Source organism: Protopterus annectens, chromosome 9.part0, assembly GCF_019279795.1.
Source record: "Protopterus annectens isolate FY-2018-M chromosome 9.part0, PAN1.0, whole genome shotgun sequence".
In the NCBI taxonomy this organism is placed as follows: domain Eukaryota; kingdom Metazoa; phylum Chordata; order Ceratodontiformes; family Protopteridae; genus Protopterus; species Protopterus annectens.
This window is the reverse complement of record NC_056743.1, coordinates 791,600,327-791,625,711: the sequence shown is the minus strand read 5'-3', so window position 1 is coordinate 791,625,711 and position 25,385 is coordinate 791,600,327.

The window sequence follows — 25,385 nt, the reverse complement described above, 5'->3', positions numbered from 1 at the left end:
CCTTTCATACTTCTGACCATAACACTTACTTATCTGTAGTCTGGTTTACGGACTGGTGTAAAACACACGGTTCACCTTTATGTATTTAACTGTGTGTACAGCACGAACGCATTCATTACACTTTGCAGGGATCTCTGCAGTGGTCGTAGGTCAACCGGGACTGCATTCACGTTGGACGGATGCCGGAAACAGTATTCTGTTGCTGTTCTGCCTCATTGATATGCATACTCATAGTACTTAGCTACATCAACATATGCCTCACCACTTCACTTACAACACAGGCATCCATTCCCCTGCTGTGGGAAATGCGGTACTACATATTACACATTCCCTATTGCCTACTGCTGTGGACCCCAGCTGCATTGTCAATCACTCCGAGGATATGCAGAACACCAGGGCATATAGTCGTATTACATACACGTTTCTGATTGTCAGGGTGTTCATGTAGTGATCTGGGTATAGGCTTGTCCGCCTGGTGAACGGAACTTCCCTGGCCAAGTTCAAATGTCAGATGAAGCATGTGGACAAGGAGCTTCTCCCTATTATGAACATTTTACCTGTATTTATAGACACATGTGTTTGGGCACCTATCAGGAGCTTATTCTGTTGGCTGTACATATTATGGGTGGGGTTGTTATGGTCCATACTCCACGGTGAGGGGGGGGGTTCCCATTCACATTTGACTATTACCTGTATTCATTCATACGGGGATTATTTTCTTGGACATGTTGTGACTACAGGTATGCAGTTGTACATTACACAAATGTCATACTGTACGTATGTACGGACCATACCTCTCGACCTCTTTGAGCAACAAATCTGCGCAAACCCTACATGATGGGGAGAGTAAGAGGGACACATTTTAACTAGTTTCCTTACAAGCTTATAACGTTGATAGAATACTAGGTTTTGCATTATCATGACTCTTCTGCGGGATGTGGAGTGTTATACTTAATCCTCATTATTTCGTGACGTCAATCCACACCTATTTACCGGACAGACACAGATTGTCGGAGGCACACAACAATATGAGCCAACACTCTGGTCATTCTGCGAATATCTGGACAGTTGAGTGATATGGTACGAACCTCTGTAATATGCTGTTGTGTTCTGGCACAGCAGTAGCTCGGCATTAGGGACAGATGTCGGGACGTGCTGGCAGACAGTTGAGTTTCAGACTTCATACTCCGGACATTAATGCCATTGTGCAAACTGTCATTCTATGATATATCTATGTTTATCCATCCACATGGATATATTCCTGCTTGCACCTGTTATACATTCTAGGGATCTCACTCCTCTGAGCTCTCCATACTCCTGCTCCTCTCTACCCTCCAGCTTAACCAGACTTAGCTGACACTCACTTGACTCCAAGTATGTCATTGTTGTAAATTTCTGTATTACCACTACAAAACTCTGGATTTGCACTGTCTTATTATGCACATTTTATGCATGTGTATTTCCTGACTGTATGCCTTTTACTCTTGTATTTTACCTTTAACATTACGTAGCCTTTATTTCCTTGTATTGCTTGTGGAGCTTTTCTATCCGGGCCTCCGCTGTTAATGGGCACTTCTTCGCCCAGTGGACTTCCCGGGTACTCAGACTGCACATACATGAATAACTTCTAACAGCTATCTTTGCATATTGTACCTGCTGTTGTACCTTTGTCTCACTTGTATTCATGGCTCTGTCCAGATATCTAGCTCACACAGGTTGTCAGGTAAGGTGGGTCATGCCGGCACACACACTAGGTATCCCTCACACTTCATCAGGGTTATCCTGTTAGTGTCGGGTGTCTTCCTCACCCTTCTGCCGTTTGCCACTATGCGAGTGTGCAATATATTCTCCCGCATATTTGTGTGGGGACACGTGCGTCACGGGAAGGTGTTTTATCCTGGGTACTAGGTTATGCATGACCACTCAGGTCTGGACAGTGTCTTGGTTTGTGGCATGCACTGTGGTGGCAGGACAGGTAGCTTTCATCCTTCTAAGTTGGGAACTGCTGATTGAGAGCCCAGTGTCTGTTATTCTTAAAGTGTATTAGTTCTGGTTTAAGCACTTGGGCTTCAGGCCAGTTATTTTACATTAAGGTGGTTTGTGGTCTGCACTCTTGTGGGAGAAGAGGCTGGACTCTGCCCTTCTGAGTTGGGAATTTCTGGTTAAAGGTTTATAGTGCCTGAATATTTGAACTGTATCTTACTGAAATTGGTACACCTTGTTTGCTGTAGCATAGACTAGATCCAGGCCTGCTGAATCTAGCTTTGTTTATATGCTTGTTGTTTGTTTGCTTGTTATTTCCCTGGAACACTAATTCCACCTAATACGCAGCTTTTCAGCGCTTCTGTGGATCACTAGTGATATCTGCATTGCTTACTGTACTTATTTCCTTGTTTCACTTGAAAGAAAGTTACTGTTTGTCGTTTTTGCATTTAAGTTACCTGTAACACATTGCACTTAAGTTACCTGGCACTTGCTCACTAAAGCAATTATATAAGTCAGCACTAAAAATTAAAAACACTACACCCTCACTCCCCACTGGCCCTAGTTTTCAATTATTAAGGAATTCCCAATATTATTCTAGCAAGTCCAAAGGTCAGTTGTCAATCTCCTCTCTGGTCCAGCTGGTGAATCTGGGAATCTTGAGGCAATGTTACAACTGCCTCATGTACACAGACAACCCTCTCCTCCTCCCAACAAATTCCAACACATGTGAGAGATGCAACCATATAGCCAAACTGGAGGCTAAACTCTCTCAACTCAGTACTGGCATAACCAGTCAGGAGGAGAAGGAAACCACACTCACTACAATTCCAGTCTCACATAGACCTACCACGACAGCAAACCAAACACATAATCACCCAAAAACATACTTGGAGGCTCTAAATAAAGATATGCCGAAGCAGCAGAGACCTCCAAAGCAGACACCAAAGCAGCCGCTACCCCAAAACAAAACACGTGCAACACATATCTCACAAAGCCAGTGTGCCAAACAGTCACAGCCCTTAAGACTAAACAACACACCAGATACACTTGTAATAGGTGACTCTATCGTCAGGCACACTGACGTCCCGCTCACCAGGCTGAACAAGGAGAGGGTCACGGTGAGCAGCCTGTCGGGCGCTAGGATTCGCCACATAACACAAGCACTCAGGTCACTCCAAGGCAAGTACAAATATGACTCAGTCATTGTCCATGCTGGTGTGAATGACCTGAGACATACCTCCCTGGACTACATGAAAAGAGACATAAAGGAGCTCTCTGAGCATGTAGCCCAGGCCAGTATGACCATGACCTTGAGTAGCATCTTACCCTCACCAAGAATGATGCCACAATACGAAGACAAGATGATCAATTTCAACAACTGGCTTAAGTACTGGTGTCATTCAAAGGGGATCCAATGCCTGTCAGCTTGGGATGATATGCTCGACAAGCCACGATGCTTCGCTAGGGACAGCTTGCACCTGTCACCCCTGGGCTTTCGGATATTGGCAAAGGCTCTTGCTACCCCCATAGTGCCTTTTTTAGGCAAGGCTCAAAAGATAAACCCACCTCCATAGGTATCACAAGGGATAAGAAACTAAGAGTAATGCTACTCAACGCCAGAAGTCTAAACCTCAAGATGCACGCACTGGAAACTCTCCTTAGCATGGAGAACATCGATATCTGTGCAGTAACAGAAACCTGGTTCAGGGCTCCCGAGAGCACACCAGCACTACCAGGTTATACCTCATACCATGCTTTTTGGCCCCAAAACTTGGACCGAACCACAAAAGGAGGGGGTGTATCGATATTCATCAGAGATACCCACACCTCCAGGTTGGTGGCAAAGCACGAAGCATCAGAGACTATCCATGTACAACTAACAGTGGGTAAAACTGCCTTCCAGTTTATAGCCTGCTACAGACCACCCTCCCAAACCCAGGAACTCCACTTGGCCTTCCTGAGAACACTGGAAAACATGAAGGTCTCTCCAAACACCATTATATTGGGTGACTTCAACTACCCAAACATAGACTGGGAGCATTACTCTAGCTCCAACACCCTAGCCCAAAAGTTCCTAGAATTTATAAACTCAAATGCTATGGAACAACTTGTTACCACTCCCACAAGAGGGGCAAACATACTGGACCTGATCATCACCAACATGGGGACTCTATGCTCCAGACCAGAAGTGTATCCCTCACTGGTAAGATCAGACCATAAACTAATCTCACTGGATATTCACATCCCAACCCCACCCCCTGCCCAGAAAACCACAGTGAAAAACTTCTCTAAAGCAAATTTCACACTCCTCAAAACTGAGGTGGAATCCTTCAGAGCCCCCGGGCCTGTGGAAAATACGGCCCAGACCACAGAATCCTTTATAAACGCATTCTATGAACACCTTTAGGAATGCATGGATCATGCAATCCCAAATAAAACCAAGACCCAATCCTCCAAAGGCAGACGTCCTGTCTGGTGGACCCCAGCCATAAACAAACTATACAATAGAAGGAGGAAGCTACTAAATGATAGAGCAAAATCCCAAAAAGGGAAGGCATCACTGATCAGTATTAGCAAAAAACTACAGGCACACATAAAATTGTCTAAGGCCAGCTTCGAGAGAAAAATTGCACAGGACACTAAGGATAATCACAAGGCTTTCTTTAGTTATGTTAGGAACCTGGGTGGTAATTCCCAGATATGCTCAGAATTAGTCCAAAATGACAAAAAATACACCGAACCCACAGACATTGCCAACGTCCTAGCTGACAGGTTCAGCGCAAACTTCTCCCCTCCCGCCAAAGGGCAAATATCTATCCCAGCAGAGTGCTGCCCCCCTGACATCTCAGATGCTCAGGTAAGAGCCGCCCTCTCCAAAGCAAAAAACACAGCATCAATGGGACCAGATGGTGTCCCGGGCTGCGTCCTACGTCCTACATGAACTCCAAGAAGAGGTAAACCCAAACATAAAACTACTGTTCAATCTCGGCCTTACAACAGGATATGTGCCCAAAGAGTGGCGTACAGCAACAGTGGTCCCTCTCCATAAAGGTGGTGCCTCAATGGATCCTGGAAACTATCGCCCCATAAGCCTGACTAGCTTGGTCTGAAAAGCTATGGAAAGGATCATCATGGACCTCATAAATAAAGATATTGGGGACCTACAAACACTGGATCCTACTCAGTTCGGCTTTGTTAAGGGCAGATCCTGCCTCTTAAACCTGGTTGATTTCTTTGAAACAGTCACCAAGGCCATTGACGAGGGGAAGGTGGTCCACACAGCCTACCTGGACCTCGCAAAAGCCTTCGATACAATACCCCACTCGGGCATTATAGATAAGCTCACCAGCTTAAATATAAACCCCTATGTCACTAGATGGATTGCAAACTGGCTCAAGGACAGAACCCACATGATTAGAATTGCTGGAGCCATGTCAGACTCCAAACCAGTTACAAGTGGTGTCCCACAAGGCTCAGTCCTGGGACCTCTCTTGTTCGGTATATATTTCTCGGAGGTACAGGCCAACACGGAAGGACTGTGGCTGACCAAGTTCGCAGATGACTGCAAACTGGGCGCCATAATCGACTTTCCAGTCGACACAAGCATCCTCCAAAAGGGCCTCATAGAAACAGACAACTGGTGCCAGAGCCATGGCCTCAAGCTAAATGACAAAAAGTGTACAGTCATCCCCTTTGGCAAAAACAAAGTGCCCACAAATTACCACATAGGTGGTAATCCATTAAGTACAGAAGAAGTAATTAGGGACCTGGGGACCCAAGTTGATAGCAATCTCTCATTTGACAACCACGTGGTCAAAGTGATTAGAAAAACATTTTATATAGCCCACCTAATCATGAAGGGATTCACATCTAGATCAGGGGAGGTCATTGTGCCTCTTTACTCATCCCTCATCAGGCCCATAATTGAGTACAATGCCCCTTTAGGGATGTACCTTACCAGACACCTGCAGCAACTGGAAAGACCCCAAAAGTACCTCACCAAGAGGATCAAAGGGCTCAAACAGATGCAATATGCTGCCTGGTTAAAGAAACTCCAGCTCTACTCAGTGGCATACTGCTTGTTCAGAGGCGATCTGTGCCTGACGTATAAAGCCATGTCCAACCCAGAATTAATGGGCATGCTGCACCTCAGAAAATCCAAATCCCATCGAGCTACGCGCTCGAGAGATTTGAACCTCAGCACTGAAATAAATAGGACATGCTGGAGGGACAGATTCATAACCCAGAGGCTCCCTTCACTCTGGAATAAAATCCCAGTCCAGGTTAGGCAGAGTCCCTCATTGACTCTCTTCAAGAGGAATCTTGATGAGTGGATGGGAGATCATAGGTTTACCCCGGGTATCACTTCTGTGTCACTGTTAGACAGAGGCACACTATACTAACCTCGAAAAAGGGCATAGCAAAATAAATTTAAAATGGGTGGCGAAAGCCAAACACATTCTGGCTAGGCTTATAAATGCCCTAGGGCAGATAGCCTAGTATGAACCTATGAACCTGTACTTCACGTTCTGACTTGTGTCCAGATATGTACAGGATTGGACATTTTGTCGTCATACCCATTCTACTATTTACACAGGTTACTTATCCCGTAAGGGATATTCCAGAAATTGGAACATTCCACACAGAAATGATATTGAAATGTATTTTGACTTTATGGAAATGTGCAGGGGGTTTAACATGCAGGGAATACATGGTTTGCTATCCTGATACTGCCTAGGGTGACAATACCTACTACATATGCGTAGGGGTCGGTATGTGTAGCTGTGTCTGCAACGAACCAGTGGGCCACGTACAGGTGGATTTGGTGGACGTTCTGTTATGGGGTGGGTTGTGTGATGTGGAGGGTATGCTGGGTAGCTCATTATGCAGCCAGGTGCGTTGCATTTGTTATGGCCAGTTCCATCAGGTCCAACCTGTGGGTATAAGTCGACAAAAAACACCAAAACTAAAAGCAAAATCAAACCAAGAATGAAAATCACTTGGCACCACAGGACCCGGAAGCACGTAAACAAAGGCTTTCAAAATAAGCAGATGAAGAAATCAAACAGCTGCTAGGTCTCCAAAAAGATCCTTTAATATAACCAGGCAAAGTAAAAATCCACAATATCATCCAAGCGCTTTCACTCGACCACATCCGAGCTTTCTCAAGGCAAACAACATTGCTGGAAGTTCATTCACATTAAATACTTCCAGAATCATCACATGACTTCCTGAAGACTTCATCTTCACAATCGGCTCTCAGTACTGCCAGAGTGTGGGTGAAGCCGCTGGCTTCCGTTCCTTCTGCCATGTGTAAAAGTCGACAAAAAACACCAAAACTAAAAGCAAAATCAAACCAAGAATGAAAATCACTTGGCACCACAGGACCCGGAAGCACGTAAACAAAGGCTTTCAAAATAAGCAGATGAAGAAATCAAACAGCTGCTAGGTCTCCAAAAAGATCCTTTAATATAACCAGGCAAAGTAAAAATCCATCGGGGGTGAAATCAACTACCCCCTCTTATATCCGGTTGTACCTGTTCCAACACCGTAAACTTTATGTCCATGTCCTTACACATCAGGGAGTGTTTATAAAAGGCATTACTTTCCTTCCTTACATTGATGTCATTGAAGTGTTCGTAAACCCTTCTCCTAAACACCCTTTTGGTTTTCCCAATGTAAAAAGCATAGCACGTGACACAGAAATTGAGACAAGCTCGTCTATAACACAGTTTAGCAGAACATGACATCTTTTGTTTTATTCACTTTTGAATCCATAAGATTTTATAATATGATATATGGAATGTTATACATTGGCAACTCAGATAAGAAATGTTTTACAATGCCAGTTAGTAACTCTAGGTTTTAAATTGGAGTTTTGATTTCACCCCCGATGGTTAAAAGGGGTTACTGCACTTATTTGTATTATAAAACTATAAAAATATTTTACAAAATTGTTTTATGACATATTTTAATAGTTTGTATTCAATTTCAAGTTCATTATGCTATTCAGTCGCCAAGACATTTTTAGAAAATGAATTATTTTTAATGATAATAAGAATGTATTTTAGAATTTCCTTATATGGTGATTTTCCTGTTGGGAAAGGTTCACAGGAAGTCATGTGATGATTCTGGAAGTATTTAATGTGAATGAACTTCCAGCAATGTTGTTTGCCTTGAGAAAGCTCGGATGTGGTCGAGTGAAAGCGCTTGGATGATATTGTGGATTTTTACTTTGCCTAGTTATATTAAAGGATCTTTTTGGATACCTAGCAGCTGTTAGATTTCTTTATCTGCTTATTTTGAAAGCCTTTGTTTACGTGCTTCCGGGTCCTGTGGTGCCAAGTGATTTTCAACCTGTGGGTATGTGACGGTGACATATCTATACATTTTGATCGCACATTTACATGATACATATGTTTGTGGGATTGTGTTCTACACTGTGGCCTGTCTGCTTGTCTTGCAGCTGTTTCTCCATGTGTTTGTGTTTATGTCCACTTCACCCGCTGCCCCCTCCTATACCTCTGGTTCACCTTTTCTGCATATGACACAGTATCGCCTTTGCGGGTTTTACCATTACCCATCCACCCCTCACATGCAAATTACTCACATCCGATAGCTCACTACTTTTGTTGTTGGGCCATGACATGGCCAGAGTAGCACATTGACTGCCCTACAGGTGTCGGGTACCTTTATGGTTGTGTGGACTACCCTGCCATGTTTGCTTCCCATGTGCTATACCTCACACACACAGGTACATGCCCATACTTCACTTTCATTACTTAGTTGGTATACCCGGGTACTACCCGTTCGGCTGTGTCACATACTAGTTTGGCTTCTACCGATGATCCCGGGTTTTGCAGACCTGTTGTACTTATTGGGGGGATGGCACCTTTTCCTATGTCCATGCTATTCCTTCCACATATCCGACTGTTGAGGACAATGCCTCCCCACAGTCTACGGTACTGTTTCCACCTTTTGAATTGGCCACAATGTGACATTTGCGGTGGACACAACACATTTTACATGCCAACACATACCCACGACCAGTTCAGCAGATAGAACTTACAACTCTTGCCTATATCTAAGCTTTAGTCTTGTAGCATTTCAGTGTGGCTTATTCTTTTTCTTATGACATTTATGTAATATACGTGTGGAGAACAACTGTTTAATGCCACTATTACATGATGTCTGAGGGATAATTATGTCCTATAATCTCTGCACATTTGCCATGTTTACAAGCTTGTGTCAGGACACATCTGGCCGCATCGGTACTGTTGCTCGCAAAGTGGGGCAGGTGGTATTCTTAGTCGATGGTACGGGTCATACTGTTCCTTTTGGCCTACATGTGTCCTTATTGTTGTAGCTGTTTCTATGCTCCTGATTCTTTTACATGTGTATTCTATTCCCTATCACATTTGTTATGTGGGATACAGACATACCTTATGTATGTGACTATTACATCCCTTGTGGGATATGATTCGGACATACAGTCACTACATACATCTACATTTCTCCTAGTGTATTTTGTTATGGACACATCTGCACAGCTACCCTCCCTCAAATTATGGATCAGCTGGTGACCCTCTCCATTGGGCTGGACGTACCTCCTAGCGGCGCCCTAGCATATATGTTTCACTTCCACATGGTATAGCTATCAATACTATGTTGGACTACAGGCACACGGTTTTTCTGTCATTTGTTCAAGGGTAGGGACCTGTTATTCCCTATCGTGCATTTGAGTTTGCTTCTTCATTTTCTGTTTGCAGGGACTATCTTGCATGCTTTGTATACGTTTCAGTCTCCACGGACACTGATAGGTGCGAGTATTACTGCAGGTGGACTATAATATTCAGCAGTTTAGGTTGCTCATCGACAGCCGACATTGACACACGTCCCTCCGCAACTTCATTACACCCCATGCACTCGCACACGTTTCCTATGTACGTGGCTGTGGCGGCTGCACACCTTCATTAATATGCATATGGCGCTACTACTCCATATATATGCCACACGGCCGGTGCAAGCCTTACACCGGCCTTGCACCGAGCTTCATGAATCCGGGGGATTATCCAGATATCTTTATAGATAAATACATGAATGAGGTCATGACTTTTAGACATACTAAATATCCACGTATATTCAAACATGGTTTTACTTCATACAGAAATCAACACCCAGCTGATTTCAACTTTCAATTTTCCCCTATCCATCAGTTAAACCATGTCCGCCATTCAGGACATCATTAATAGAAACTGGTGTATTATACAAGGAAACAGATCTTTTCAACATTATGTGTAGTAGTCCCCAGTTTTGTTATCAAAAAAAAAACAAAGATGCTCAAAGCATTTTTTGAGATAGGGGCTCAGTTTTCATTGCCTCATGGGACCAGGAAAATTGGTATGTTTAAATGTGGAAAGTGCAAGATTTGCAAAGATACAAAACAATCCACAGCGGCTAGCAAAACTTAAAGGAATCCACAAAGCCAGATGCGAATTAGCGCTTTCTTTCACTTTTAATTACACGTGAACTTCTTCAGAAAAAACGGGAGATCTCCCACAATCCCGTTTTATACAGTACTACAGGAAATGATGTAAAATGCACTTTGCCAAAATTTACAATAATAAAATTTATGAAATGTACAAACTTTTTCAAAAGTCTGTAATTACCATTCAAAAAGTATATGCGTTGTTGTGTGTCTACATGTATATTTTATATATGTAAAAAAATGTATATACATATACACTGTTTCAAAATGTTAATTCTGAGTGGCTCATCCACTATCCGTGCACTTAAAAAATAAAAAAAGTTTTTCTAAGGAACTTTTTATAAAAATGAAATGATTCACCTTGAGACTCCCTAACCTATACTTTAAGATAATAATGTTTACATAATGAAATGAAAAATGATAATAATAACAACTTTAAGAATGACTGTTTAACATCATTGAATGGTCTTGTAAAGGAGACAGTGACTGGTACTTTAAACAACGATCGTTTGTCTCCTACTACAGTTTCTTTGACTACAAATCTGGTACATAATGAAGGCCAGAAAGAAGTTGAAGTTAACAATAGACATGAAACGGGTAATACGGAGGCTACTAACAATAATGAAGCCTTGGCCTCTACCAGTTTTGCGGAAATTGTTAGTTCCAACACTAATCAAAGGGGTGGTCCTTTTCACCCTCACAACACTCAGACCAAGAGGACTACCAGGTGGTTCAATTCCACCCAATACAAAGGGAAGTCCAAAGGGAAGAACAAAAAGAGGTGGTGATAGTACCACATGTGGACAATGACTTTTCTATTACTATAGTCAACTACAGTGATTATTTACTGACAGAATCTTGTGAGAATGTTTTGAAAAAGGGTTTTAACTTTATTCCATCTAACAAGGTGGAATTAGGTAAATTGCTTGTGGATTTCAGACTTTTTATGCGTAAATTGAATTTGAAGTATATTTTAAAGGATGTATCCACAAACAATTTTGTACAGAACAAGGTACTAAAAAAAACAAGTACGTTTAATCCTACACTAGTGAACACACTTTATGTTTTTCAAAAGATCTGTGAAAAAGAACTTAGAGACATGAGTGTAGATGTTGTACATAATAACTTGACAGTAATGGAATGTGACGCTTTGCTTAATCTGTCTAGTATTACTGACATCAGGGTCATGAAAGCCGATAAAGGTGGAATGATCGTGGTCATGAACAAAACAGACTACGATAAATCGATCACATCTTTGCTTAGTGACACAAACAATTATACAAAAGTTAACATAGATTACATTCTGAACAGTTATAGAAAGGTTAACACCTTACTGTTTGATATGGTGTGTCAGGAAGAGATAGAAAATTTAGATTATGAATACATGTTGATAGAACAACCTAGGATGGCTAACTTTTTTGGTATCCCTAAGTTACAACACAAGAACGAAAATTTAACATTTAGGCCTATAGTATCAGCAAAAAATTCCAAGACGGAAAATATTTCTATATGGTTGGATAACATTTTAAATCCAATAGCTCAAAAAGCTGAATACTTCCTAAGGGACTCCTGGCACTTACTGGAAAGACTGAGACAAGAAAACTGCAATCTCACTGATGTGAACTTTGCAACTCTAGATGTTAAGAGTTTATACACTTCTATAGATCAAGACATAGGTATTGATTACTTGAGGAACTTCCTAACACAACACGCTTTTGGGAAATTCTAGAATTTGTACCATATGTTCTTTAATGGAAGTGGTATTAGACAATAATTTTTTTTAAGTTCAACAACAGTATTTTCAAACAAACATCTGGAGTTGCAATGGGGGCTAGGGTAGCACCTGCTTTCGCTAACATTGTCATGTCCAATTGGGAACAAGAACATCTAAGAAAGCACCCACATTTTGACAAGGCAGTCTTCTATGGTAGATACATAGATGATTTGTTTTTTTTGTGGACAGGGGACAAACTTGAGTTTGACAATATGGTGAATGACTTAAATAAAACAACAGATTTTTTGTACTTTAAGTCTAGTGGCTTTGGAAGGTCAATCAATTATCTTGACATTAGCCTATACATCGATTTGTCTAACAAAATTTTACATAGTAAAATTTACAGAAAATCATGTTTTACGAATCAATATCTACACAAAGACAGTCTTCATCCAGCACATATGAAGAAAAATGTAATCAAAGGCCAGATGATTAGACTGAGCAGGCTAACGTCAGAAGACAACATTTACAATGAAGAACTATTACTGTTAAGAAAATTGTTTTTGCAAAGAGGGTACAACAAGTATTGGATAAAAGGGCTAGAAAAAGAGGTAGGAAAACTTGGAAATAATGTTGCCAAGCCAATACTTACTATCACTGGCAATGAAGCATTAAGAGAAATTTCACTAGGACACACAGAAAAAAGAGATGAAAATGACTTTCTGACTGCATTTCCTTTGCCAATATCTAATGAAATGGGACTTATTAGAGAAATTATAGAGAAAAATTGGAGAATTATCCTTGGCAACAGAGAACTATCATCCTGCGTAGGGATTAGACCTAATTTTACATACAAAAAAGTGACTAGTATAAAAAACATCTTGGAAAGTAACAACAACATTTCAAGGACAACATCTACAAGAGACATTAGTAAAAAGAAAGGGACATTTGCATGCAAGGATTGCAGGCAATATCGTTATGTTAGCAATACTTCTTTTGTGACACTAAAACATTTAAACAAAACATTTTGGGCACACAAGTATTTTGTCACAGTGATCACGTAGTATACATTGCAACTTGTGTAACATGTGACAATTATTATATAGGCAAGACAAAGAGTGTCTTACATCGTAGGATTTACGAGCATAATTTAGCAATTAAAAATAAGGATAAGAACAACTCCTTAGCTAAACATTCTCAGGTATGCGTGGATTTCAAAAAATTTGAATTTTTTGTTTTAGATTCTGTAGAGAAGGGATTGTTAATTGGAGACACAAATAATAGATTAGAACAAAAAGAGGCAATTTGGCAGTTATGTTTAGGAGCAGATGAACCTCCGGGGTTAAATGAAGTTATAAACATAAAATGTTTTTTGACACACAGACAATGATAAATATATCCGTTACACATAATGAATTTTAAAAGATCATTGTTGTGGTACTGTATAGTATTAGGTCTAACTTTTGCTAACAAGTGGAGATATAGAATTAACTTTCTACTCTTGATTTTTATTTAAAAAAAATTTTTTTTTATTAATATTTTCATCTATAATTAATAATGTAAAGAAATGTTTATGAGAGTGGATATGTACTATTAACAAAATTAGATCTGTATATGCAGGTTTGGAGGTACACTGGTTCAAATCGTCACTGTCCTAGAGTATTTTCACGTACTTTTATGTACTATTGTGTTTAAACTACATTCATCAAAATAATTATATATTTTTTTCATACACACAACAACTAACTATATACAAAAAAAAATTTTTAGCAGAAGAACGACATTCTTTTGAAATTATTATCTTAAAGTATAGGTTAGGGAGTCACAAGGTGAATCATTTCATTTTTATAAAAAGTTCCTTAGAAAAACTTTTTTTATTTTTTAAGTGCACGGATAGTGGATGAGCCACTCAGAATTAACATTTTGAAACAGTGTATATGTATATACATTTTTTTTACATATATAAAATATACATGTACACACAGCATATACTTTTTGAATGGTAATTACAGACTTTTGAAAAAGTTTGTACATTTTATAAATTTTATTATTGTAAATTTTGGCAAAGTGCATTTTACATAATTTCCTGTAGTACTGTATAAAACGGGAGTGTGGGAGATCTCCCGTTTTTTCTGAAGAAGTTCACGTGTAATTAAAAGTGAAAGAAAGCGCTAATTCGCATCTGGCTTTGTGGATTCCTTTAAGTTTTGCTAGCCGCTGTGGATTGTTTTGTTTCTTTATAAGTTCTTTTGATCCACCTGAGATCAATTTTGGTTTTTTCAAGATTTGCAAAGATATTTTAGTCTGTAAACGTCTTTTTTTATTGAACATTGTGATTTTATTTGTTAACTTCACTAGGTTTGATAATTGTCAGTGAAGAAATGTTTACTTGGGTGTATGTGATACCTGATCTACTTTTTATATAGAAGACTACTAGATATTTAGCCAATCAAATGAAAGAACATAAATTGGCTATTAAAAGCAGAGATTTGATAAATGCACTTGCCAAGCATAGTATTGTATGGTCAAATTTTGTAGCTTTTAAATTCAAGGTACTAGAACAGGTTATTGATTTTACTGGGGATGCAAACTGATGCCTTGAAGTTACAGAGTTGCGATGGCAATTACTGTTGAATTATGACATACTTCTGGGACTGAATGACCCTTTAAATATCGAATGTGTGCGTAAGTGCTATAGATAGGAAGTAATATCATTATCTTCACTTTGAATGGACGGGTGGTTTTGGGTTATTTAAACTTGCGCACGTATTGTTTATTTTATTTCTGAAGTTCTTGTGAGTAAAGAAAGAACAAATGTGCTAATTTTATCACAGTTTGTGTGTTTGTTCACCAGTTCACCTAGAAGTGTTGTTGGTTTTAAGTATAAGAATATGATGAAGGATATCAGGAGAGGCTATGTCCCAGATGAGGAGCAGGGACATAGCCAGGATGCAGAGAGGAAGTCTTCTCATAATAGTGCAAAAAGATGAAGGTGTGAGATAACCTGAATGATACAGGAATTTTATTCCAAGTTTTAACTACATTATTGGAGTAGAGACTGACCTCATCAGCCCTTTGTGGTTTGTAGACAAGCTGTTGCTTATCATTGACCAAAGGGGAACATTTGGAAGATAGTATTGGAGTATGGGGCTAATTTCTGGCCAGGTAGAGGAGTTATGGGTAATTCTATGGGTTAAGATGAGCTTGGTATAAGATAGAGGGTGAGACATTTGAGTCAGTTATGTGTTTTTGTGCTAAACAATGGTAGGTTTGGTAAGGTTTGTTGCAAGCAAAATTGGCAACTTGGTTCTAAACTTGAAAAATGCTACAATAAAGTGAAGCTAGTAAACTGGTCATGATAGGAGCTCCATATAGGAGAGAGGGTAAAAGGTAAGTGGCAGCTAGAGCTACCTTTACAGACTTTGTAAGGAATGTCTTTATTCTATGAAGGGTACCTAGGTGGTGTGTTTTCTTGATGCTGTTGTGGATGTCTAATGTGATTTAAGATTACTGTTGATTGTCATGCCAAGTAGTTTTGTATGTAAGGTAACATCAATCATAGTATTATTATTTAAAGAAGAAATGTTAAAGTTGTTTTTTCATGGAAATGGGATTTTGGAAAAAAGTTATTTAGTTGTTTTGGGATTTAGTAGCAGATGATTATCATGTAGCCAGACTTAAGCTAAGGGCTTCTTAAGTGATTCTCTGAAGATGTATTAGGTTGTCTGGAATGCATATTAGTGTAGAATTTGTCAGTGTACTGTATACGGGAAACTTGCTGAGAGTATTTATGTAGGTTGCTAGTGAACAGATTGAAGAGCATAGGGATGAGACTGGTGCCCTTTGGCACACCAGTATTGACAAAAAGGGAGAAAAGGTGGAGAGCCACTTAACAGACTGAAGACAGTTGACAGAGGAGTGTTTGGAGACAACCTAGATCTAAAGCTTTAGAGAATTCAAGGAATCCAAAGAAAATTCATTTGTCTTTGTCTCTGGCTTTGTTAATTATATCTGTGAAGCTTAATAAGGCTGTGGTAGTGCTATGGGTGGGTATAAGACCATGTTGTGAGGTGGTCAAAAGCATTTCCTGAAGGATGTGTTCAAATAGTTTGTGAATACACTTATTCAGAAGTTTTGACAAAGGGGATAATATGACAATAGGTCTGAAACTGGTTATATCAGATGAAGTTCCTCTTTTATGAATCAAGATGATTTTTTTTCCATAGAGAAGGGATATCCGATTCCTTGATAGATCTGATAATTAAAACATCCACAGTATAAGCCGATGGCGTCCCCCAGTTTGAGGTTTTGGGTAAGCCTTTTGATCCCTTTATATGTTCACTTTTGCCAGTTAATCATGGGATAAGTCATATTAGAAGCATCCGTGAATGTAATAGTGCTTCGGGTCTTAACATTGATAATAGGGACATTGCCGGTTCATCATTTTTGTTCAACATTAGGGATTCTCCCTTAACCGTCAATGACGGCGTTTTTCATCACCAAACACCATGCGAACAAGAGAATACTGGTCGGAACGTATTTTCTGATCAATTGGTCATTACAGGTACCAGTGACTGTATGAACAGGGACAATGGTACACATAAGTTGCTAGTACACGAGGGTAGTACAACACGGTTGTCTTTTGACTACACGATTTCGAATATGGATGAGTGTAGTATGGTCGACTTGACTCGACCTTTAATTTTACAGCGATTTAGACGGAATGATACAGGTACCCTTCAAGTGTGTGGAGCACAAGCAAGGGTCTCTGGTACCAATGACAATATTCCATCAAACATCATTATTTCGGATGGTGTTAACGCAAGACTAAATGATACTTCAGAAGGTCTGGACATTAAGGACAATAATTATTTAATGTTTTCAACATTTCTAGGTGGTGACAACCAGAATTTAATGGTTGATGCAACTGAGCCTAATGGTTTAACATGTATTTGTAACAACTGTGATCCGGGATTGGGCAGTGACAGTGATATGGTTAGGGGTTATTCATGCACATGTGTGGCTGCCTATGGGGATGTAATACCAAACATCATGAGTACTAGTGATATTTTGTTGAATTTATCAATTTATGACTATGAAGAACAAGTGAAAATAGGGGCACCGACTGAGGTCAATTTAAACAATGTTGAGAATTATAACGAACCAAACATTAGTTTTACAGTGGACACTGAAGGGCACACTCAAATGAACGACCCTTCAATTTTAGGTAAAGACAAGGGATGTGGGTTGTTCTTTAAACCAATGGTTGTCGAGAACGATAAGGGCGATTTCAAGTTATACAATTACACCAATCATTCATTGGATAGAGACTGTGTAGAATTGTTTTCCAAGGGGTTTAGTTTTGTACCCAAAAGGAGGGGCAATTTAGTTAACAGCATAATAGATCTGAAGTTATTTACCCGAAAATTAAACTTGAAAATATTGTATCAGAGTAACACTTGGGGTAATGTAGGGAATGAAAACAACGGGTTGTCCAAACCCAGTACCTATAATCCTCCTATGAATGATAAAATAGCAATGTTTGAAAAGGTAACTGAAAATGATTTTAGGGATGCCTATTACAAATACGGTCGGAAAACCGGTAAAAAGAACAATTTAACCAAACAGGAGGAACTTACTTTAGGTAGGATTTTGGCTATGAGGAATATTAGAGTTATGAAGCCCGATAAGGGCAATGGCATTGTGATAGTGGACAACAACGATTACGTATCCTACATGAACACCATGTTAGTTGATGATACATACATAGAGGTCAGTAGAAACGAGATTAATATAGCCAATAAGAGGATAGATACCACACTATTTGATATGCTTTATCAAGGTGAATTGGATGAAAAAGAATGGCAATTTTTACAGAATGAATTTCCTGTGATCAGTGGTATTTTTGGCATCCCCAAAATTCATAAAGGGTTGGACAACCTAAAGTTTAGACCAATAGTAGATGGTAAGCGGAGTAAGACGCATTTTATTAGTAAATATTTGGATTACCATTTAAAGTCAGGCATTGCATTTTTTTCTTACATCCTCAAGGACTCTTGGGACTTTTTGGGTAAAATTAAGGATGTAGAGTTGCAAATTAATGATATTTTTGTTACTTTGGACGTGTGCAACTTATACACAGTCATACCTCAGGATACAGGATTGGAGTGGTTGGAGGAACAATTACATTATACTAACTTGTATGACCAGAATAAGATTAATGTCTTAGTGAAACTTATGGGGATTGTATTAAGAAACAATTTTATATTTTTTGACGGGGCTTATTATAAACAGGTCAGTGGTGTAGCCATGGGGGCAGCCTGTGCCCCGGGTTTCGCTAATTTTGTGTTAACTTATTGGGAGGTCAACTATGTGTTTAATTCAGAATTCAACCAATACATCAAATTTTATGGCCGGTTTTTAGATGATTTATTTATTATATGGAAAGGGGATAAAGGTAATTTGGATAGGTTTATAGAATATATTAACAACAATGTATCATTTTTAAGATTCACACATTCTATTAATGAAGAAAGCATCAATTACTTAGATATTAAGTTAACCTATGACAAGGTTGGTAAAAAGTTAGTGTCCAATATATATAGAAAGTCCACTTTCTCAAATTCGTATCTACACTTTGACAGCTGGCACCCTCACCATCAGAAAAAAGCAGTGGTGAAAGGACAGATGGTGAGGGCAGCAAGAATGGTCAGCGAGGAAGTGGACTTTAACCAGGAAATTGCATTTATTAGTCTCCTATTTGTGAATAGGGGTTATCCATCTGAATTGTGTGGAGACATAGCTAAGGAAGTGGTATATAAAAGGAAGAATGGTGTATATAAACCCATTTTACTTAGTAACGATTTTATCCCTAAGGAAAATGATTTAAGTAGAGTTGTAGAAGTGGGTAATTTTATCCGTAACAATATTCCCCTATATATTACCACTTTCAATGGTATTTCTTCAGATATAAAGGACATAATTAATAATAATTGGAAATTAATTAGTTCAGATAAAACCCTGGGGGACATGTGTACAGGGAACGTACAATATGTGTTTAGGAAGGACATTTCCTTCAAGGACATCTTTGAAGGTATAAACAACAACACCGGTAGTGAGTCTTTTAAACCGGTGGGCAACCACAAGTGTGGTAGATGTTCAACCTGTAAATATATGATTAACACAGATAGTGATATAACTATTAACGGATATAATATGAGGATTAAACAATACATCAACTGCTACACTAAAAATGTTGTCTACATAGCTAAGTGTCAACAGTGTGAGGGATTTTATGTAGGAAAAACTAGTAGACAATTTAGGGCAAGGGTTAAAGAACATTTAATGAGTATTAAGAATAATAAATTAACAAACGCCCTTGCTAGACACATTAATCAATTTCAAAATCATTCTTTTAAGTTTCTTGGGATTATTCATCAACAGTTTGATTCACAAGGGAAAGTAACTAAATATAATTTAGATGTGTTAGAATTAAAGTTACAGATATTACTCAATGCCAACCAAAACCCTGGTCTTAATGAATTTACTAGTATAAAGCCTATTTTATGGATGAAAAGCATTAAGGGGTTCTAGTGGTTGTGCACACATGGAATTGTTTAACAATTATCATCATACGTTATATATACATAAATTTAAGATTACATTATTATATACCACACACAATACACAATTTTTACCATTTGGATTTTACGTTTCCCTGTTTTTTAACCTTGAAACGGGATTTTTAACATTATTGATTTTTTATATTATACATTGGACACTAACAGACCATACAACCAATCACATTAGTCATTCATGAATTATTATTATTATCATTATTCATTAACATTGGAATTATTATTAATATTATTCATTATCAATTCATTAATATTCATTATATTTATCATTGTATTTTTAACATTACCTTCGTGTATATATACATACACTTACTTTTTCATTACAATATACACAGTAATTTTATATATTTTAATCATCTTATATTCACACATTATTACTCTTCATTACATCACTATTTATATTTGTATATATTTTTATTTTTCATACATTTTTATATATTTATAGTCATACAGTTGACAAATATAATATAAATTCATACATTATTACACAACCATATAGGTGTTACATGTGTAATTTTTACTTGCATAAACACATTTACCCATTTGATTATATGTATATGGTTGTATTCAACAACAGGTTTATGTTTGGCAAGTATACACAATGGGAAATTATATGTAATGTATATATATTTATTACAAGTTTTAATGTTGTATTATACTATGTGATTATAAATTTATATGGATTTTTTATATGTACCGGCAGATGGTTTCATTTGTTTTTAGTTAATGTTAATTTTATTCCATTTTATTTTCATATTTATTTTTATTTTTATAATCATTTCCATTCATATTTATTATATAATACACTATGTACACGGGATTTATGCAATTCAATGTACATAGGCAATAGTAGGGGTCTATGCTTGTCATTTCTTTTACAATATGGAATAGGTGGCTCAAGCTTATGCATTCTGCCTTTGGTTATGTTGTAAATTGATGCATGTGGTGTTTAACTCACTATTTAATTTTTTTTTAATCAGTGTATAGTTGTTCAATTTCATTGGTTAACAGGCTCAATTAGTTCCTTAGGTATTTACATTTAAAGTCTCAGAATGTACTGAGATGTGTTCTGATGAAGTTCGTTTTTTCGAACGAAACCTAGGTCGACGTTTATTTTATTTTATTCTGTGTTATTTGTTCAATAAAGTCTTTTGGAACGTTTATGGGCCTGGATATTTTTGGTGAGCTGAACATTAGTGAGCTGAACTTTCGTTGCACTTGCAGTGGATCCGCTTAGATCGTGACACCTTCAGTGGTTATATACTTGGTATATTTGATTCCTGGTTTTGGTGTGATCCACAGTATAAGCTATGGAACTTGCAGTTAGCTTGAGGTATTTTGCTAAAGGAGGACAGGGTTTCAGTTTAAGTAATGATTTGATGCAGGAGGCTGGGATGGGTTTTAGAATGAAACAGAGGATGTTCGCTGTATGAGGAGAGGACATGTCAGGATTGTTAGGTAGAACAGTTTTATTAAGGGATGTAGTGCTTTCAATGAAATGTGTACTAAACTGTGCAGCTATGTTGGAGGAAGTGTTATTTGGGGCAGGATTACAAATGGTGGTTGTTCCAGGATGAAGTATATTATCACTAGACCAAAATGTTTAGGGTTGCAAAAATGACTTAGTAAGGGGTTACTGTAGATTTTCTTATCTGCATTAATCTGTCTTTTAGTGCAGTTATATAGTTGTTTACAGTATTGTAGGTCTTGGAGAGATCTATGGTTTAACCATTCTTTGCAAGCCTCAGCTCTTTCATGCAATAGGGGTCTGCTTTGAGTGGGTATTACTATTCTTTACTTGTTTAGTTCTAGTTGGAGTCAGACTATTGAAGGTTTTCTGGAAAAAGTGTCAAATTTGTGTACAGCTTTGTTTAGTGGAATATTCAAAATGCTGTTCGACATGATGGGTACAGAGCCTGTTTTTTATATAAAGAGAATTGGTCACTGAGGGAATTAGAGGGGGAGTCACTGGAGACACAGTTGGTAGACTCAGACAGAACAAAGCCATGTTTTGGGGATAGTTATAATGTGTGGGGAGGAAATGAGCTGAATCAAGCTAAATAGGCTGAGGTTAGTTGATGGGTATTTTGTGGAGATAATCTGACAGTCAAAGTTAATATCATCTAGGATTATTGTATGCAAGATCCAGTTCTGGATGTTTTCAATGGTTGTATCATTATTGCCTGGGGAATATAGAGTATTATAATACATAGCTTTTTTATGATTATTTAGTTTAAAATGGGAAATTAGGTCAACATTATAGAATTTGGAAATAGGTTTATTATAGTGTAGGATTTCAAGATAGTGTATAGTATAGTTACTCTACCACTGTTTTTAGTTGTATTAATTATTCTAATATTATAACCAAGGAGTGATATTTCAGTCAAGTATATGGGTAGTTAAGACAAGGATATCTGGTTTGTTAAATGTTAAAAAAGCACAATATTGTCTCATTGGTAAAATATCCCTCTCCCCAGTATAGAATATTGGCAACAGCCCACTTCAAAATGAGACTTTTTTGGAGACCTAGGTACTTGAGTTAATAACTCCCTCTCCTTTGATCACCATGTAATGGCAGTAGTCAAAGTCCATCCAGTTAGAGCAACTAACTGCCAAAGGAATATCGTCCAGATCTGAAGAAATCATTGTCTCCATATAATCAGCTTTGACTAGGTTAGTTATTGAATACAATGCCACATTTGGGATATCAGCAAATAAAACACAGTAATGAGATCAGTTTGTTATATAGCAACCTCCCCCCCCTCTGGAATAGACTCCAATGGGAAATCAAACAAGTGTGATAAATTATCTTCATTCATACAGCAGCTGGAGGATTATTAGATGGATATTGCCAAAGTCACCCCTGGCTTGACTGGCCTAGCTCTCCTTAAAAAAGGAGGTGTGGTCTAAGGATCAGTATTAGCAAGCTGTAAGTGGTCACAAGACTCAGCTGGCTTGTTATTTCAATCATTCCTATAATTCCTATACAAACAATAAATACATGTTTCTTTTTTCACATCAAACATGCTTGCTCCTCCCGGTTTTAAACTTGTCCATCATTTAACCCTGCAGCATGACTTTTCAAATCTACCCCATCCCCTGATCAGATTGCTGCGTGTCATTCCTAATACTTGTAATACTGAGAGCAAATTTAAAGAGAACTATCAGTCACATTTAGACATTGAGCTATTCAGCTAGATTTAATGCAGCATTTATACATTGTGACATGTACGGATTAGTAGTCAGAACTAAATTCTCCTCTGGAGAGGCATCTGTAATATAACTAAGCCTCAACACTCCTGGCACTCTGTCAAACCATTCATTTCAGGTCATACTTGAGGTTTCAGTGACTCAGCCGCAGAAACACAGCTGTAACCATGGAAAGAGCTGCAGTTCTACTTTAGTCTGCTTACACTGAGAGGTTTGTATGTTGAATTACTGTAATACAAAATTTTGCTAGCTGTGGTAATTCAGAGATAATGTCTAAATTATGGATGCTTCACAGAGAATAATTTCGTCTTCTATATACTGAGAAGCAAAAGGCAAATGCAAGGGTATACATGCCTACTATTTTAGATGAAGACAATTTGTCGAAGAGGAAAGTAGCAGTGATAATACTGAATTATCTGTTATTTGGACTTACAAATCACATCATTAATGTGAACAAAAGCAGATGCTATGTATAATATCGGTCGTTATGGCTGACTGTGTATAGACTGACCTATTTAGAAGTAGATTGGTAGGCCTTTAATATTACAAGAAATACAAATAACATCAGCAATAACTGGAGCGTAGCACATACAGTTCCTTTTCAGACATCCTGAGTCAGCAATGTTTATCCAGTACATGACCTCAAGTATATGTCTGATCGTATTTGTCAGTTTTCCAATGTGACTGATGACAAAACTACAAAACTTGAACCAGCACAGCCCCATACAAAGAGAGATGCACACACACAGTTTCTGTACTGTGAAACAACGAAAATAATTTGTTTTCTGGCATTTGGGCAGATGTCCAGCAACAGGGAAGAAAATTAATAAATGAATGAAAAGTTGTTTCAGAATTTTTCTGCAGCTGTGTCTGCAGATGTATAGACTACCAGGAATCCTTAGAAGATGCAAATAGTGCTTTCTCTCTAAAAGCTGAGCACAGGCAAAACACTGCAACTGTTCAGCAAAAGTTTCTTTACTGCAGTTTCATTTCTTCTGTGTTCTGCTTTTTCAATTACTTATATTTGTTTCTAGGAGCTATAGTTCATGTTTTATACCTTCTAAGGAGAATAAAGGCACTTAATCAACTGAAACACATATGCAGTCATAATGTTATGAATATATACTGTACAATTACAGAGCTAAGCATCTAAGAATTTTCTTATCATCCTAAGCATACATCTCAGCCTTTCAGCAAAATAAATCTGGACAAAGACTATGTGGGAACAGACCCAAAAATAGGTACAGATTTTAAATATTGCTATTTTAAATGTAGAGATTTCCTAGAACAGGTTTTGCATTAATGTGTATTTTCTGAAGAATATAATGTCTGAAATTCAAATGTCTGTCATTATTTAATGACGTTAATTCTCAATGATTTGTCAGAAATCCACAAAAATTTTATGAGGAACAGACCAAAAAAAGATGAGGCAAAAATCTTGACAATTGAGAGGTACAGTCATAAGCTATTAACAGTCTGGTTTTGTGAGTGGTAGATTTTTGTCTACTTAAATCTAGTACATTTCTTCAACAGTGTTACACAGGCTATAGATGGTGGCTGTTGGTAGAGTATCTAGGTTGAGGTGAGAGGGGAAACTGCCCCAGCAGCAAAATGTTGGAGGCATGATCAGCCAGTCCCCATCTCTCTAATGCAATACCAGCTTATAAAAGCAGGCATTTCATTTGTGGTCAAACCTGAGTGCTGTAGTGCGGTCTGTGTGGTTTACATTGTAACAAGCAGCTTGTTACTTTTTTTTTACTAAGTAAAACAGGAGTGCTGTAGTACTCCATGCAGGCAGGGTATAAACTGTAGCAACTGCTTGCTACATTTGTAGCTAGCATTTTGCTAAGTTTTAATAAGATTTGTTTTCATTAAAACAGGAGGGCCATAGTGCTCCATACAAGCAGGGTATAAACTGTAGCATCTGTTTGCTACATTTGTGCAAGCAGTTTACTACAGTTTAAAAAGAAGTGTTTTTTTTTTTGTTTCAGCTAAAACATGAGCACAGTAATACTCTGTGCAGGTAAGGTATAAACTGTAGCAACTGTTTGCTACAGTTACTTTTTTTTTAAATAAAATAGCATCTGGTCACCTGGTTGGTGTGACAGTAGAAAAAACTTTTCTTTTTGCTTTTCTACCTGATGGAAGAGCTGGAGGGAGGGGTGCTGGTTGAACCAGCGTCTGGTGGCCATTCAGGGAATGCAGTGTACTTTGACCTGGCTTAAAGCCTTTGATACTAGTCCCTATGCTGGCCTCATACAAAAGCTAAGTGCTTTAAACATTAACCCATATATGGTAAGATGGATAGAAAACTGGTAGAAAGACAGAACCCACAAGTGCAGATTGAAGA